A 17,942-nucleotide genomic window follows, 5' to 3' on the forward strand; every position below is an offset into this window, starting at 1 on the left:
TGGGTAGAATTGGAGTAAACCTTTTGGCTTGGGGGCTGGGGTAATGGGTGGAGCTGGTGGGAGTGGAATTCTAAGCACAAGAAGAGCAACACATCCTTCTTTGTTTTACATTTCTCACTGATCTTCATTTTGCAGTGCCTCTTGGTTGACATAAAGCAAGAGTTTAGTCCAGAATTGGTGACCAGAGCTGAGAATGTGGGAAGCATGGCACTTAATGGCCTCGTTAGTTATCTGCAGGTTAAGGTTCCAGAAGCCAGAGCTGCTACTAGAAAAATATCCCATGTTGGATGAAAATCACGTGAACGCATCAACGGACTCAGGGTGAGGCTGACCTCTGGATCTTTGTTGCTTTTCCCAGGACCATAGCGTCCAGGCTAAAAACCAGCTTTTGTGGATATGCCTTAAAATCCAGACAGACAACCAGGCTGCTGGACTGTTTTCAGGCCATAGGTAATTATATACCATTTCTTGTAGTATATCATAACCACATTAGATTCATGGTTGGTCAGTGAGGGAGATGTGGGGAGAAAATCCAGAAAGAAATGTAGATTGAAGACCTCATTGACCCTCTTCTCATGAAATGGTTGGGATTGTTGAAAATCTCATCATTTGGGAAGAGTTTCCTCTCTCCCACTCCTTCTCCAACTCTGCCACCATTTCCTCCAAACACAAGTTTTTGAAAATGGAGGGCAAGGAATTTAAGGTACTCCAAGTATGTGTATTATAGAAGATTGAAAGAGAGAGAGTCCTGGGGTCTCCTGAAGCTTGGGTAGTCCAATGGGGTTAAAATAAAACGAAGTAGTTAACATTTCTTTCTCTTTCCTTCTAGAAGAGCTTCAGCTACAGCTTGTGGTCTCTCTGCCTGTGTAATCTAATATTAAGTCTCCCAGCCTCCAGGGATTACTTCATGTAAATACCTCATTTCCTCATCAGATCATTGCCTTTCCCTGACATCTCCCTGGAAGTCCTTCATGAGTTAACCTCCGTCAGAAAACATCAAATTATATACCTCAAATATCTTCACTTTATTGTATGTCAGTATTTAATTAATAAAGCTGTTAAAAACAAACCTCAGGTTTTCTTGTTGGTGTTAGACTGGTTTATAGTCATGCTTTTAAAATACTAACTTTTGGGGCGCCTGGGTGGCGCAGTCGGTTAAGCGTCCGACTTCAGCCAGGTCACGATCTCGCGCGGTCCGTGAGTTCGAGCCCCGCATCAGGCTCTGGGCTGATGGCTCGGAGCCTGGAGCCTGTTTCCGATTCTGTGTCTCCCTCTCTCTCTGCCCCTCCCCCATTCATGCTCTGTCTCTCTCTGTCCCAAAAATAAATAAAAAACGTTGAAAAAAAAAAAATAAAATAAAATACTAACTTTAAAAAAATTATATAAAATTTACATAAGATGAAATGTACAGCTCTCCACTGTCAAATCTGGTGAGCTTTGGTAAATGCAGACATCCATCTGGTTCCTATTCCAATTAATACTCAGAACATTTCAATCACCCTAAACATTTCCCTCATGCCCCTTCCAGTGAATCTCCACACCCCGTAAGAAAACACTTCTGAATTTTATCACCACATGTGTTAATTTTGCCTGTTTTTAAACTTCAGAAAAGTGTATTAATTACGTAGTATTCTGTGTTTTCAGCCTGTCCCCTCTCATTCAATTTCATGCTTTTTTGAATTTATTCACATTACTGTTGCCGACTTACTCTTTATTGCTGTATCCTATGCTAGTGGATGACTATTCCACAATTTGCTTATTCATTCTCCTGGCCATGGATTTTTGGATCAGTTCTAGTTTGGGGATGATATGAACAAGGCTGATCTGAATATTCTTATACAAGTCTTTTTGTAGGTGTAAGCTTTATTTTCTCTCAGATGAATATCTGAGTGGAATTGCTCGTTCAAAGGTAAGATATATGTTCAATTATTTTTTTATTTATTATTTATTTATTTTTTAACGTTTTTATTTATTTTTGAGACAGCGAGAGGTCAGAGCGTGAATGGGAGAGAGGGAAACACAGAATCCGAAACAGGCTCCATGTCTGAGCTGTCAGCACAGAGCCCGACGCGGGGCTCGAACTCATGGACTGAGAGATCATGACCTGAGCCGAAGTCGGACGCTTAACCAACTGAGCCACCCAGGCACCCCTATGTTCAATTATTTTTTAACGAGGTATAATGTGCATACCATAAGCTTCACCCTTTTAAATTATTTAGTAGTTTTTCACAAGATTGTGAATATCAAATTCAGAACATCTTTATCATCCCCTGAAGAAGCCCCACACCTGGTCACTCCACATTCCTCCCCATCTCAGCCCCTGGCAACAACTAATTTACTTTCTATCTCTGTGTTTGACTTTTCTGGATTTCATATAAATGGAATGATACAACATGTGGCCTTTTGTGTTTGGCTTCTTTCACTTACCATGTTTTCAAGATTTATCCATGTTGTAATATTGTTAAACAAATCACTCATTTAATGGCTGAATAATATTTCATTGCATGAATACACCATATTTTATTTATCCAGTCATCAGTTGATGAACATTTGCACTGTGTCACTTTTTGGCTATTATGAAATGTGCTGCAATGAATATTCATGTATGAGTTTTTGAGTAAATCTATTTTTTTTTTGGTTCTCTTGCATTACAACTAGGATTGGAATTGCTGGGTCATATGGTAACTCTATATTTAACTAGAAATGCCAAACTGTTTTTCCAAAGCAGCTGTACCAGTTTACATTCCTACCAGAGCTGGAAATTTTTGGTTATGGCCATCCTAATGGGTGTGAGTTGTATTTCATTATGGCTTTGATTTGCATTTCTCTAATGACTGATGATGTTGAACGTTCTTTTATGTGATAATTGGCCACTTATATATCTTCTTTAGAGACATGTGTGTGTCTCCAAATACTTTACATATTTTAATTGGGTTATTTGCCTTTTTATTATTATCATTTTTAAGTTTATGTGTTAATTTTGAGAGAGAGAGAGAGAGAGAGAGAGAGAGAGAGAGAACGTGAATTAGGGAGGGGCAGAGAGCGAAGGAGAGAGAGAATCGCAAGCAGGCTCCATGCTGTCAGCACAGGGCTTAATCTCACAAACCATGAGATCATGACCTGAACTGAAATCAAGGCTCCAACACTTAACCAAATGAGCCACCCAGGCACCCCTGCCTTTTTATTATTAAGTTGTAAAATCTTGTTATATATGCCAGATACTAGATCTTTATCAGATATATGGTTTGCAAAAACTTCTCAGTTTCTGGATTGTAATATTGCTTTCCTTTTTTTTTTTCTTAAAGTGTATTTATTTATTTTGAGAAAGAGAGAGAAAGCATGAGTCAGGAAGGGGCAGAGAGAGAGAGAGGGAGGGAGAGAAAATCCCAAGCAGGCCCCTCACTGCCAGCATGGAGCCCAACACAGGGCTTGAACCAACAAACTGTGAGATCATGACCTGAGCAGAAGTTGGACGCTTAACCAACTGAGCCACCCAGGTGCCCTGGATTGTAATTTTACTTTCTTGATAGTGTCCTTTAAAGCTTTTCACGAAATCCAATTTATCTGTTTTCTTTTTTTATACATGCTTTTGGTGTCATATCTACAAACAAAACCCCAAAACATTGCCTAATCCAAGACTTTAAAGATTTATCTCTATGTTTTATTCTAGGAGTTTTTAAAAAAAATTATTTTTTGGTTCTTACTTTAAGTTTCTGATCTGTTTTGAGTTAATTTTTGGATATGTTGTAAAGAAGAGACCCAGTTTTATTCTTTTGCATGTGGATATGCAGTTGTTCCAACAGTATTTGTTGAGAAGACTATTCTTTCACCCACTGAATTGTTTTGGCATACTTGTTGAATACAAGTTGATCACGTATGGTTATTTCTGGACTCTCAATTTATTTCGTGATTTATATGCCTATCCTTATGCCAGTATCATACAGTGTTAATTACTGTAGTCAGTTTTGAAGATGGGAACTGTGAGTCCTCCAACTTCATTCTTTTTCAAGATTGTTTTGGCTATTCTGGGTCTTTTGTATTTTCATATGAATTTTAGGCTTAGCTTGTCAATTTCAGCAAAAGGGCAGCTGGGAATTTGATAGGAATTGCGTTGAATCTATAGATCAATTTGGCGAATATTTCTCTCCTAACAGTATTAAGTTTTCCAATACATGTACATAAATGTCTTTTTACTAATTTAGGTCTTTTTCTTATCTTACAGTGACTTGTTTGTAGTTTTTGAGTCTCACTCTTATTTTATTAAATTTATTCCTAACAATCTTATTTTGAATGTGTCATAAATGGGATTACTTTCTTAATTTTATTTTCAGATGTTTATTGCTAGCACATAGCAATACAACTGATTTTGTATATTGATTTTACATCCTTCAACTTTTGGGAATTCACTGAGTATTCCAATCATTTTTTCTGTGTATGTTTTAAAATTTTTCTGTGTATAAGATCTTGTCATCTGCAAATATATATATTTTTATTTCTTTCTTTCTAATCTATCTTTTATTTATTTTACTTGATTAGTTATCCTGGCTAGAACTCCCAGTACAGTATTGAACAAAGGTAGCAACATTGTTACCTCTTGTCTTGGTCCTGATTTGAGGATAAAAACTTTCATATTTCACTATTAGTGATATAATGTAATTACATTAGTGATTAGTGATATGATCTTTGGGTTCTTGTAGAACTCCTGATCAGGTTAGGTTCCCTTTATCCCTAACAAACACTTAGTTTGTTAAGTGTTTTTTTTTTTTTATCATAAAAATGTGTTGGATTTTATGGAATGATTTTTCATCCTCTATTTATGTGATGTGAAGTTTTTGTTCTTTATTCTATTAATGCCATGTGTTACATTGACTTTCATGTTCAACCAATTTTGGATTCTAGGGAAAAAATTCTCTCTCATCGTGATGTATGATCCTTGTCATATGTCACTGGATGAAGTTTGCTAGTATTTTGCTGAGTACCATTGGTATCTATATTTATAAGGGGTGATGGTCTGTGCATTCCTTTCCTTGTTATGTCTTTAGTGGATTTTCATATAAAGTTAACATTGACCTCATAAAGTATGTTGAGAAGTATTCTATACTCTTCTATTTTTTGGAAGAGTTTGTGACAGATTAGTGTTAATGCTTTACACATTGCATAAAATTCACCAATGTATCAGTGAAACAATCTTGTCCTGGGCTTTTATTTGTGAGAAGTTTTTGATTACTAATTATATCTCTTATCATAAGTCTATTCAGATTTTCTATTTCTTCTTGAGTCAGTTTTGATAGTGTTTATGTTTCTAGTAATTTGCTTATTTCATCAAGACTATTCAATTTGTTGCCATAAAATTGTTCATCTTGTTCACTTATAATTGATTTTATTTCTGCAAAGTTGATAGTAATGTAACTTCTTTCATTCCTGATTTTATTAATTTGACTCCTTTTTTTCTTGATCAGTCGAGCTACTGCTTTGTCAACTTCATTGATCTTTTCAAAGAATTAACTCTTGGTTTTGCTAATTTTCTCTCTTGTATTATATCCTCTGTTTCATTTGTTTCCTCTTGAATGTTTATTATTTCCTTACTTTTGCTTGCTTTGGGTTTCGTTTGCTTCATTTTTCTAGTTTCATATGGTGGAAGATTAAGTTATTGGTTCAAGATTTTAGCAAACATATTTTTAAAAGTACTTGTTCATTTCTTTTAAGTTGAAGATTGTTGGCTTAAATTTATTTTATTGTCTTTTTAATATCTGTAATCTCCATGAGATGTCATCTCTTTCATCCCTGGTTTAACACTTTCTATTTTCTCTCTTTATTTTCTTCAACTGTGCCAACGTTTATCAATTTCACCAATATCTTCAAAGCACAAGGTTTTTTCTTTGACAATTTTGTCTACTATTTGTGCACTGTTTGTTTCATTATTTTTGCACTCACTGATAGAGGGGTCTCCTATCAGTTCATTGTGCGGACAACCTTAAATGAACTTCTAGGATAACGTTTGTTCTATTTAATGCAACTACACCTCAGTTTGTCACACTGAATTCTTTTTTGTTTGTCACTTTCTTTGGCTCAGGACACGGAGAAACAACGTCCTCTGATCTTGTATCCAAAATGTCAAAACTATCATTTCCTTAGCCTCAACTTACATATATCTAAAACAAGAGAATAATGACTAAATAAATGTATCTGAAAAGGATGGAACATAGTGGTCATTCTGTGATAGTTGACCTTGGGGACCAAAGAAGTTCCTCATTGTCTCTGTGATCTGTGGACCAATAGGTTTTTTAATTGATGTATAATTGACATATAGTCTTATATTAGTTTCAGGTGTGCAACATATTTGACACTTATACCCACTAGAAAATGGTCATTACAGTAAGTCTAGTTATCATACATAACCATATATAGTTACAAAAATGTTTTTTCTTATGATAAGACTTTTAAAATATACTTGCTTAGCAGCTTTCAAACATGCCATACAGTATTACTAACTATAATTACCATGTTGTACATTACAATTCCATGATTTATTTATTTCATAACTGGAGTTTATTCCTTTTGATCTTCTTTTTCCATTTTATTCTCTCCCTATCCCCAATAGCTTTTTTTTTTTAACGTTTTTATTTATTTTTGAGACAGAGAGAGACAGAGCATGAAGGGGGGAGGGGCAGAGAGAGACACAGAATCAGAAACAGGCTCCAGGCTCCGAGCCATCAGCCCAGAGCCCGACGCGGGGCTCGAACTCACGGACCGCGAGATCATGACCTGAGCTGAAGTCGGACGCTCAGGCTCCCCCCCAATAGCTTTTATTTAACTTATAACTTGATCATACACATTTCAGATCTATCTAATCCATGATGGAAATAATTCCCAAGGGGAAAGCTGCCCAAAGGTATTTATAAATATTCTCAAGTACTTATCTTTCTGTCGATGTCATCTGGAGGATGCTAAAGTCAACTCTACTGAAAATGTAATAAACATCAGCCTGCCGTTCAAAATGAAATTCTGTATTCTTTTCGTTTAATTTTTGTGATAACCTCTTGCCTTGGAAAATCTGTAAGCTGGCTGCTTCAGTTAGCTTTTCACCTCCAAACTTATTCGAATGAAACAATAAATATTTATTTAACCAAATTGTGGCTCAACTATTTAGGTGAAGCTCAGTTAGGTGTTTTTCTACTGATCTTAGCTGGGTTCACTCTGGGCTTTCAGTCAGCTGTCGGTCAGCTGAGTAAGTCTGCTTCTGGAGTTTGGCTGATTACTGACTGGTACAATGAAACATCGTCCTACTTGCCTCTCACCTTTCACCAGAATAACCCTTGTTCTATGGTGGCTTGTTTATTTGGTGGCCCTGGATTCCAGGACAGCAAGAGGGCATGTTCTTATGTGTAAGTTCTTGCCAAACCTCTGCTTGTGTCACATTTGCTAATGTCTCATCAATGAAAGGAAGTCACCTGGCCCATCCTAACTCAAAGGAGTAGAGAATAGATTCCGCCATTTGCTGGAAGTCAATTGCAAAGAACCGTGGCTATTTTTGTTATCTACTACATTGGCTCTGGATGCAATAAAAGGAATAGGAGGCCAAGGAAGAGGTGTTCTCATCAGTATCTCTAGGATATTAACAAAAGTATGCCCTGCGTCAGAAGGATGGTGGGGACACGCCCACATCACCATCCAGCTAGGGCTTTAATCTGCAAAGAGCTTTCCTGGCAAATGAGCAAATACATTCCACTTAGAGGCTGCTAGAAAAGCATTTGATTCTCCAGAGAGCAAAATATCAACTTTTCTTTTTTATCTTTCCCGTGTTCTTATTCCTCTTTCCTTCAACCACCCTACTCTCCAACCCATTTGATGTTTTTTATAAAAGCCTGCCCCTGACGGTCCTGGACTTGGTCCCCTGGGAATGGTTAGGAAAAGTGCCAAATGACTGCTGCTTTATCTGAAATAGGGCATGAGGCTCCTAAGCCCAGAAAATAAGATCAAAGAGATCTGACAGGCCAGGCTAAACTCTCAGATCCAATTTTAGATCCTTTTAGATGGAACCCACAGCATGAGTGTAAGGGTACATACTTGAACACTCACCACACCTCCGGCCACGAGTACCTTGAAACACACTCAAACTGAAACATTAATTTCAACAAATTTGCTGTCTAGAAGGGGGTGTTGGACAAGCAGGAGGGAAGCAAAAAGGAGATGCTCTCTCTAGTACCACAATGCCGCATTTCCTTCTCTCACACTGGACGCATCTGTCTGGCTAGCATTTGTGCTTACTCTCTCAATATTTCTCTCCAACGTTATCCCACCATTATCAGAAGGTTTATCAGTCAGCTATTGTGAAACACACCACATCAAAACCCAGTGGCTTGAAGCAACAAACACTGACTGTGCGTCATGAGTCTGTGGGTTGGGTGGGAAGTTCTGCTACTCTGAGCCAGCCTCGGCCAGCTTCCTTGGTCTTGCTCGTGGAGTTTATCACCTACAGGTTGCAAGGGGACCGGCTAGTCTAGGATGGCCTCTGCTGGAACAAGTTAGCTTTCCTCCATGCACCCCTTACATTTCTCCAGCCAGTTAGCCCAAGCACACCCTCATGTTCAGGGCGGAGGAACCAATAAGGCAGGAAAGCAAACACTAGTTCGCAAGCGTTTTCAAGACTGGGTGTGGGACTTGTTTGCTCGCTCTCACTGGCCAAGGCAAGTCACATGGCGGAGCCCAGAGGAAAGGGGTCAGTCAGAACATCTTGCCCACAATGGTTGTAGTAAAAAACCGGAGACATCAATGCGACCAATTTGCCATCTTAGTTGTGTACAAGTGTGGGGATTACCAAAATAGTCATACACTTGTTTTGTCTTATTATTGAATGGTCCGCAGTCCTAGCGTTGCCCTTGATGGTATTCATCTGGCTCAGTCATTCCTGTGGTATTTTTTTTTCCCACGCCTCAACATCAGTGGGTTTTTCTGAGACTCAAATCAGCTTGGGTTGTGGGGGATGGGAAGGAGGGCGGTGGTGGTGACAGCTAATCTATTCATATTCCCTTGTGGGTGTACTAGTGGAAGAGTCCTGCCTGGTGTTGATTCTGTGTCTTCTCTCCTTTGACCAAATGACAAATTGTACCCCAGAGGACTCACTTGTAGAAGAAAAGCTCTGTTTATAAGTAGCAGAACTAAGCCTTATGACTCACAGACTTTCTTGATCCAGCCTAGGGTTCCCCTCTCTCAGCGTCTGGTTTCCCTGTATGGATACTAGAAAAAAATCGACTCCCGGGGGGCTTCAGATATATAGGGGTGTGGAGGGGGTGCTAACCTGAATACAGGGTACTGTGCTAATGGTACATAAGAGTGTGGCATTCACCAGAATGTACACTCTAATCTACCAGAATCTACACCGGAGTCTGATAAGTTCTCCAAATGACCACTGGCTAAGAGCTGTAACCATGATGTAATCAAGCACGGATGCAACAAGAAGGATTTGGATTAGACGGTAGAAATAATCCTGTGGCAAAAAATAAACAGTACATAGTGATTCTCTTTCCCTCTTCCAAAGCACAGAAAGCCTCCAGGGTCCCACTGCAGCCCGCACCAACCGTGACGCAGCTGAAACCCTCACACCCTCAGCCTGCCTCTAGCATGAGGTCACAAGGTATTTCAGTCCTGTGACTGAGGTGTGGACCACAGCCAAAGGGGAGAAAGTGCTTCCAGAGCCTGAGTACAAAGGTGGGATAAGACTTCAAGGTTTTGCAAGTGGTTCAGGGTTTTTTCCTCCTGTTTTTCTTTTCGTGTCTCTCTCTTTCTGTCGTGTGAAAATAGTTGTCCTATTACTTTCAGGAAACTTCTTCCTTTGGAAAGCGTTAAAGTTTTAAACTTATTTTTAGCTTTGAAATAAATGTGTTTTGAGAGTCTAAGCATACTCTTCTCGCCTTCTTGTACCATGGACATAAGGAAGTGCTTAAAAGCCTATTTTATTTGGGATTCCTCAATGTCCTGGGATAGGTACTTGATTACCACAATCATTGATAAATAACACGTAATTACGGGCCTTTTATGGGTTCCACTTTCTGCTGGATGCCAGGGAAGATGGAAAGAAGGTCAATACCTGGATTCCATCTCTACTGGATACATTACTGAACAGTGCAAAGTATGATAAAATCATAGATTCTAGAGCTGAAAGGCATCTTTCAGAGTTCAAAGCACTTATCTTAATACAGATGAGGAAGCAGAAGCCCAGAAACACATCCTCCAGAAAGCTGATAAATCCCAGCCACCAATTCACCAACAATAGTTTAGTGTAACTTCTACAAACAAAAAATGCTTCTTTCATTGGATTCCTTTCTAACCCAAGAATAGATTATGTCATATCCTGATATCGATTTGTTGGACTTAACTTCAAATCTGTTTTCATACATCATCATGTAGAAAAAAATATGGATGCAAGTCTCATTATCCTATTTGATGGAGCTGATACAATGATACCGCAAAGCCAGAGATGCAACATTTCCTTAGTGAAGAATTTTCCGTTATGTACTTTATCTGGGATTTCAGTAGGAACGTATGTGGTGTGGATACAGGATGGACACGAGGGATACTATTAGGAAGGCTTCAGTTTTGGAGTCGGGCCCAAAAGTAGGTGTCCTCTCTCACTGGCCAAGTGGTGTCTCAGGGTTATGGCTGTTCTATGGAGAGAAAACAATGAGAACCTAGGTAACAAGGAGGGTCACCATGGAAATCTTTCCCTAATCTCTTACATAGAAGGTTCTGTGCTGGACTCTATGCCAGGTCTTAACAGTGAGAACAATTGATACAAGCGTAGAGTCTAGGAACATCGTGGACACCTCTGCAGAATGGGCTTCCTACTCACTCTGTTCTCCACCTCCCCAGACCATTCACTATTCAAGAGTTTATCATGAAAACATATGAATATGACCAAACTTGGTCTTTAAGCCAGGGTGATTGGCTTAGAGGTGGGCACATGAACACAGTCCTTTAGGAGGCCCGTTGAAACTGGACTAAACAGTTTATCCCCATCACACATAAAGCTCAGATGTTGTTGGTTGCATATATTTTGCTTTGTGACTAGAAAGAAAGAGAAGGTCCACCAAGTGAAAGAAGAAGGAAGCAGATATATGAAAAAAAAAACAAAAAAAAAAAACAAAACAGAGACTAAAGAAAGGGAGAGAAACCTACATGTTAAAGCCCTTGCTTTCAATTGTTTCTAATGCCCAACCATATTCTTATTGTCAGCGTTTTGTGAGATACCCCAGTATATATATGGTAAATGATCTTTTATACTTAAGCTGGTATAAACTAAGTTTCTAATATGAATAGTGAGGACATGGTAGTGAAAGATTTTTTAATTCTATTAAAGTCTTAGATTAAATTAATAAATTTGGGGAAATGAGGAAGTGAATGTTAGTGTATCTGCCTAGGGCAGGTTGAGACATAAAAACCAGATTGTTTCAATAAGATTCAGTCAGAAAAATACACCTGGAGAGCCTTCCTGATGTTGTCAGTACGCCTTGGAAAAGGCAGCTTTGGCTTTGGCAAGTAGAAGATAATTTGCCCCCAGGTCACTGGGGCTGAAATTGAGGACATCTCTGCAAGGAAAGTCCAAATCCAGAAACGTCCAGGTTTCAAAGAAGCAAAGAAAGTCTTTCAAATGGTGAGAATTCATCTTGACATAATGGAGGGTTGGAAATTAGTGAGCTCTTGCAAATGGTGATGTCTGAGTCAAGCCAGGGCAGCCTTGTGGCAGGGCTACTATAGAAGTGATGGAAACATCTATTGGGAGATAAGGGAATAAGCTTCCAGCATTCCTTTTCCTCAAGATTTTTGCATTTTGGTTTAGACTCCAAGTAATAAGGCAGATGAGTTGGATGAGAAACTGGCTTCCAAGGGATCTGATTCCTCCTTTCCAGCCTGTGCTTTGAAAACCTCAACTGGAACTAGTCACATTTCATTTCCACAATCCCATACAACGTCACTCCTTGTCCCTTTCCTGGTCCCTTCCTCTTCTCAGCTCCCCTGATCCTCTCCAACAAAATCATCACCCCCTCCTCTCCATAAGCTTTTTTCTAGGCTAGGCAGACTACCATCCCTGAGACATTGCTTTTCTACCTCCTCCTTGAAAGGTCTGACCTCTGTCATTTTCCCAGCATCTTTCAAATAGAGCCTTTTTTTCCCATAAAATCTTTCTCCTAGGATGTTCAGGGAAATAAAAGATAAATCTTTCTTGCTTTTTCCTGTCTGATTATACTGTTCCTTCTTTAATGCTCTATCGCATCCAAACCTAAATGACTGACTTAAACAAAATTGTAACTAATTTGCTTTACTTACTTACAGATATACTTGACTTGAATTATGCCATTGTCTGTCCTTTGTGTGTTGAGATTTTAGGGTCTCAGAGGCTTTTAGAAACATGTGGCCCCTAGAACAATCTATGTGAATCCACCTTGGATGGCAATGGGGTTTGGATGGCTATCTTATATGCATAAGATAGTTTCTGCTTCTAATGTAAACTCCAGTGATTTCACACACACAACTGCTGTTTCTATTGGCCTGACCATTTGCTGGTTTCTACCACATGTCTCATGTTGTTTCTTATTCAAGAATTTAGATTATAGTGTATCTTTAATTTCCTTTTTAGCAATTTACACACACACACACACACACACACACATTTCACGACCACATAATTTTAGAGATTTCTTCCCACCTTAAATAAACGTCCTTTCTTCCCCCATATTTAGTCAGTGTACTTTACCTGGCACCAACATAGAAGCTCTTATGAAACCCATATGTGCCTTATAACATAATTCATTATTTTTGCAGGAAAATCCTAGTGACCGCAATTTGATAATGATTATCAAATACATTGCCAAGATTCCCATCACCTCTCCAACTGGATTTTGAGCAAGTAAGAATGAAATACTTATAGTTATTTCTTTTATATCTATAGTATGTATGACCAGAAATTCTAGAAATATATAAACAAATTTAGGAAATATTTAATTTCACCAAGACGGAATAGAGATTAATTTCTTCTTAGCAGTAATAATAATTTTACAATTATGAGTCTATAGATCTTCAAGATAAACATTTGTGAATACAATTTGCCAAATATCCATATTGATAAAATCCAGATCAATTTTTTTAGCAGTGTAAAAATACACATTCTCTAAAAAGCTGATAAAACCCCCACCACAAATTCACCAAAAAGAGTTTAATGTAACTGAAACAAATAAAAAATGCCTGTCTTATTTATAGCCAAAGAATATAATATATTTTGTTGATATTAAGGTGCTGGGCTTAATTAATAAACTTCAAGCCTACTTTCAGGTAGGGTAAGAGAAACAAACGTGGATGAAGTTCTCATTATCCTATTTGAAGGAGCTGATACCACGGATGACAACACAAACCAGGAGAAGCAATATTTTCGTAGCGAGGTATTTTTCATTGTGTATTTTACCTAGGATTTTGATGGGAATTTATGTGGTGTGGATACAGGATGGGAATGGGGGATGTTATTAAGAAGACTGATGATGGACGAAAGGAAGTAACTGACTAGCTTTGCCTAAAGATTCCAAGGCTTCCAAATGTTCTCCCTCTGGAAGAGAATAGCCATCTGTTCTTCTTGTCCACTGGGGAATGAGCAAGGGGATATTGGTTAATAACATGGCTAAGGAGATTCAGGGTACGCAATGAATTTCACAACTGACAAGTTTCTTGGACAGTGGACCCATTGACCAAGTGTTCTGTGAATGGGGTGAAATGCCCTTCTCTGGAGGCCATCAGACACATCTGTCTAGCGGAATATAAATGCTGTGCTCCCAGAGGGTTAAAAATGGACAGTTGATGGCTGGATTCCTGCATTCCAGCATGACAATATTTATTTTAAATCCCATTTCTGTCCTGAGGAGGAGATCTAGATTTCCCACCATGATTTTGAGGATGGCTTCCCTTTTTACTTCGTTCTCCTGACAAAGAGAAGAATGAAGGAATTTCTTAGAGAAGAACGTGTGATTTATTTACAGAAAAAGACACGTGGCTCATATTTCAGCTATTCACATGAATACCATGTATTTAAAGACATAAACATTCACACTGGAACAACTATCTTTGTTCTTTCCCCTTATAAAATGTGTATGATGTGGAGAGTTTTGATTTTTCTCTTGACACATTTTAATGATAACCCAAGAAAACAGATTTAATGATATTTAGCTCAGAATCATAGACTGCAAACACTTGAGGACATCTCTCTCTCTCTCTCTGTCTCTTTTTTTTTTTTTTATGTTTTATTTTTTAAGTAATCTCTATACCCAACATGGAGCTCAAACTCATAACCCCAAGATCAAGAGTTGCACGCTCCACTAACTAACCATCTTAAAATTTTTCTGGTGGCTAGGAAACTGAGTCACAGAAAGGTGGAATAAACTGAGGGTCACAAGAATGGTTCACGTTTGGTGGAAAGTCATTACAAAAGAAGAAACCTAACTGTTTTTACTCAGGATGAGGAAGAGCAATGGGGAAGTCTTACAGAGTTAAAATACTGCCTTTTAAGGAACAGAAGGGATAAATGGTTTCAGAAGTGGGCAGTGACTTGCAAATACTGGGGACATAGTTTCCCAAACAAAGACGCAAGATGGGTAGAGAAGGAGTGATAGAAACAATTAAATCATGTGCCACTTACAACTTGTAGATAGCATCTCTTTTGGTCAAGACATACCCAAGCAGCATCTGTTTCTTTGGAAACTGATCGTGATTACATTACATGCACATTTAATTCCAAAGCAAGGGGTAAGAGAGTAACTGTTATGGCACAGTCGTCTCTGATGTAGAAACGTTCGAGAGGATTTTCTATGCTAATTTTATTTTACACTTTTTTTTTAACTTTATGAGAGCAAAAATTTCACAGCCACACTAGTTCCCTTTATCTGTAGGGGACACATCCCAAGAATCCCAGTAGCTACCTGAAACTGTGGATAGTACCAAACCCCACACAGATGGTCCCCAACTTAACAATTGTTCCACTCATATATATATTTTTTGATTTTGCAATCATACAAAAGTGATAGGCTTTCAGTAGAAACTGTACTACGAATTTTGAATTTGGATCTTTTCCCAGGCTAGCAATATGCAGTAGATACTCTCTCATGATGTTGGGCAGCGGCACATGATCAATCACATGATCAATCACATGATCATGAGCGTAAACAACTGATAGACTCAGCAACCATTCTGTACCCAGGCACTATTCTGGTTTTCATTTGCAGTATTCAACCAATTACATGCGATATTCAACACTTTACTACAAAATAGGCTTTGTACTAGATGATTTTGCCCAACCGTAGGCTAATGCAAGTGTTCTGAGCATGTTTAAGATAGGCTAGTCTAAGCTATAATGTTTGGTAAGTTAGCTGTACTAAATGCATTTGCGACTTAATATTTTCAACTTATGATGAGCTTATTGGAATGTAATCCCATTGTAATAAGTCAAGGAAGGTCTGTGTCTACTATGTTTTTTTCTATACATATATATCTATGATAGGGGTGCCTGGGTGGCTCAGTCACTTAAGCGTCCGACTTTGGCTCAGGTCATGATCTTGCAGTTCGTGAGTTCGAGCCCCATGTCGGGCTCTGTGCTGACAGCTCAGAGCCTGGATCCTGCTTTGGATTCTGTGCCTCCCTCTCTCTCTGCCCCTTAAAGGCTCATGCTCTCTCTCTCTCTCTCTTTCTCTCTCTCCCCTTTAAAAATAAATAAACATTAAAAAAATTATATATCCAAAATAAAGTTTAATTTATAAACTAGGCACAGTAAGAGGTTAACAATAACTAACAATAAAATACAACAACTATAACAATATAGTTTAATAAAAGTTATATGAATGTGGCCTCTCTCACCCTCTCTCTCTCTCTCAAAATATCTTATTGTTCCATATTCACCCTCCTTGTGATGATGTGAGATGATACGCCTCCACGATGAGATGAAGTTTTGGGGAATGGCATAGACATTGTGACATAGCATCACGTTACTAGTGATCTTCTGACCTTTTATCAGAAGGAGGATCATCTACTTCTGGACAGTGGTTGACGGTGGGTAAATGAAGCCTCAGGAAGTAAAACCTCAGATAAGGGAGGACAACTGTAAACTTCTTAAACCCCAGGCAGGGTGTGCTTTCACACTAACAGCGAATTTCTCCAACTGAACTGACTGTTCAGTACCCAACACCAATCCATTCAATATAAAATTAAAACAAGAATTATTTCCACTTAACGAGTCTCTAGTTTAGAAACTACAGTCAGACAGCTACCCTGAGGATATTAGTCTGTGTTGACTGGTATTCTGATTTGTATTAGACAACAAGCCTTCCTTTTGCCTAGTGAGGGACACCAGCCCATTGCTGGATCTCATCTGTAGCATAGACAGCCTGTGTTTATGTACCTACACCGAAAGCTCTTTCTGTAACATAATAGGTCAGAAGATCTGGCCTCCAGGCCAAGCTCAATCATCAACCCCCTGTATGATTTAGGCAAACAATTAACCAGAATGAGGGCTTCTCTTCGCCTACCCACCATCTAAAAAGGCTCTTGAAGCATTTTGAAGAAAGCTCTAGCTGATGAGTAGACAGACACCCTTATTAGAGGTCTCTTTAGGGCCCATTCAACTTTGGTTTCTAAGAACCTTGCGTTCTTGACCTCATAGCTTCTGGGATTGCACCAAAATAAAAAGTTTCTGCACAGCAAAGGGAACAATCAACCAAACTAAAAGACAACCTACTGAATGGGAGAAGGTATTTTCAAGTGACATATTCAATTAAGGGTTAGTATCCAAAATATATAAAGAAGTTATACAACTTGAAACGAAATCAAACAAAAATAATCTAATTTAAAAATGGGCAAAAGACATGAACAGATATTTCTCCAAAGAAGACATCCATATGGCCAAAATATATATGAAAAGATGTTCAACATCACTAATCATAAGGGAAATGCAAATAAAAACTAGAGTGCTATATATCACCTCACACCTGTCAGAATGGCTGAAATAAAAAACACAAGAAACAAGTATTGGCAAAGATATAGAGAAAAAGGAACTCTTGTGCACTGTTGGTGGGAACGTAAACTGGTGTGTTCACCATGGAAAACAGTATGTAGGTTCCTCAAAAAAATTGAAAATAGATTTACCATATGATCCAACAATTCCACTACTGGGTATTTTCCCAAAGAATACAAAAACACTAATTTGAAAAGACATATTCACTCCTATGTTTATTGCAGCATTATTTACAACAGCCAAATTATGGAAGCAACCCAAATATCCATTGATAGCTGGATGGATAAAGGAGAGGTGGTACACACACACACACACACACACACACACACACACACACAGTGGAATATTACTCAGCCATAAAAAAGAATGGAATCTTGCCATTTGCAGCATGGATGGATCCAGAGAGTATGCTAAGAGAATAAGTCAATCAGAGAAAGACAAATACCATGATTTCACTCATAAGTGGAATTTAAGAAACAAATCAAATGAACAAAGAACAAAAGAGAGAAACCACAAAACAGACTCTTAACTATAGAGAACAAAATGATGGTTACCAGAGGAGAGGTGGGTGAGAGGATGAGTGAAATAAGTTAAGACGATTAACAGTGCATTTATCATGATGAACACTGAGTAATTTATACAATTCACTATCTTGTTTACCTGAAACTAATATAGTACTGTATGTTAACTATACTGGAATTAAAATAAAATCACCAAAAATAAAAAATAAAATAAAACTCATAGAGGTTAAGTGGTTTCTCCCAAATCATATTGTTAGTAAATAATAGTCAGGATTCAGCTCCAATGTACCTGACTATGTTACGTTATGTCTTTTTTCCCCCTCTTATATAGGTACACTCCTGAGAGATTTAATACCCAAAGAAAATGAAAACACTAATTT

Source organism: Panthera leo, chromosome C1, assembly GCF_018350215.1.
Source record: "Panthera leo isolate Ple1 chromosome C1, P.leo_Ple1_pat1.1, whole genome shotgun sequence".
In the NCBI taxonomy this organism is placed as follows: Eukaryota; Metazoa; Chordata; class Mammalia; order Carnivora; family Felidae; genus Panthera; species Panthera leo.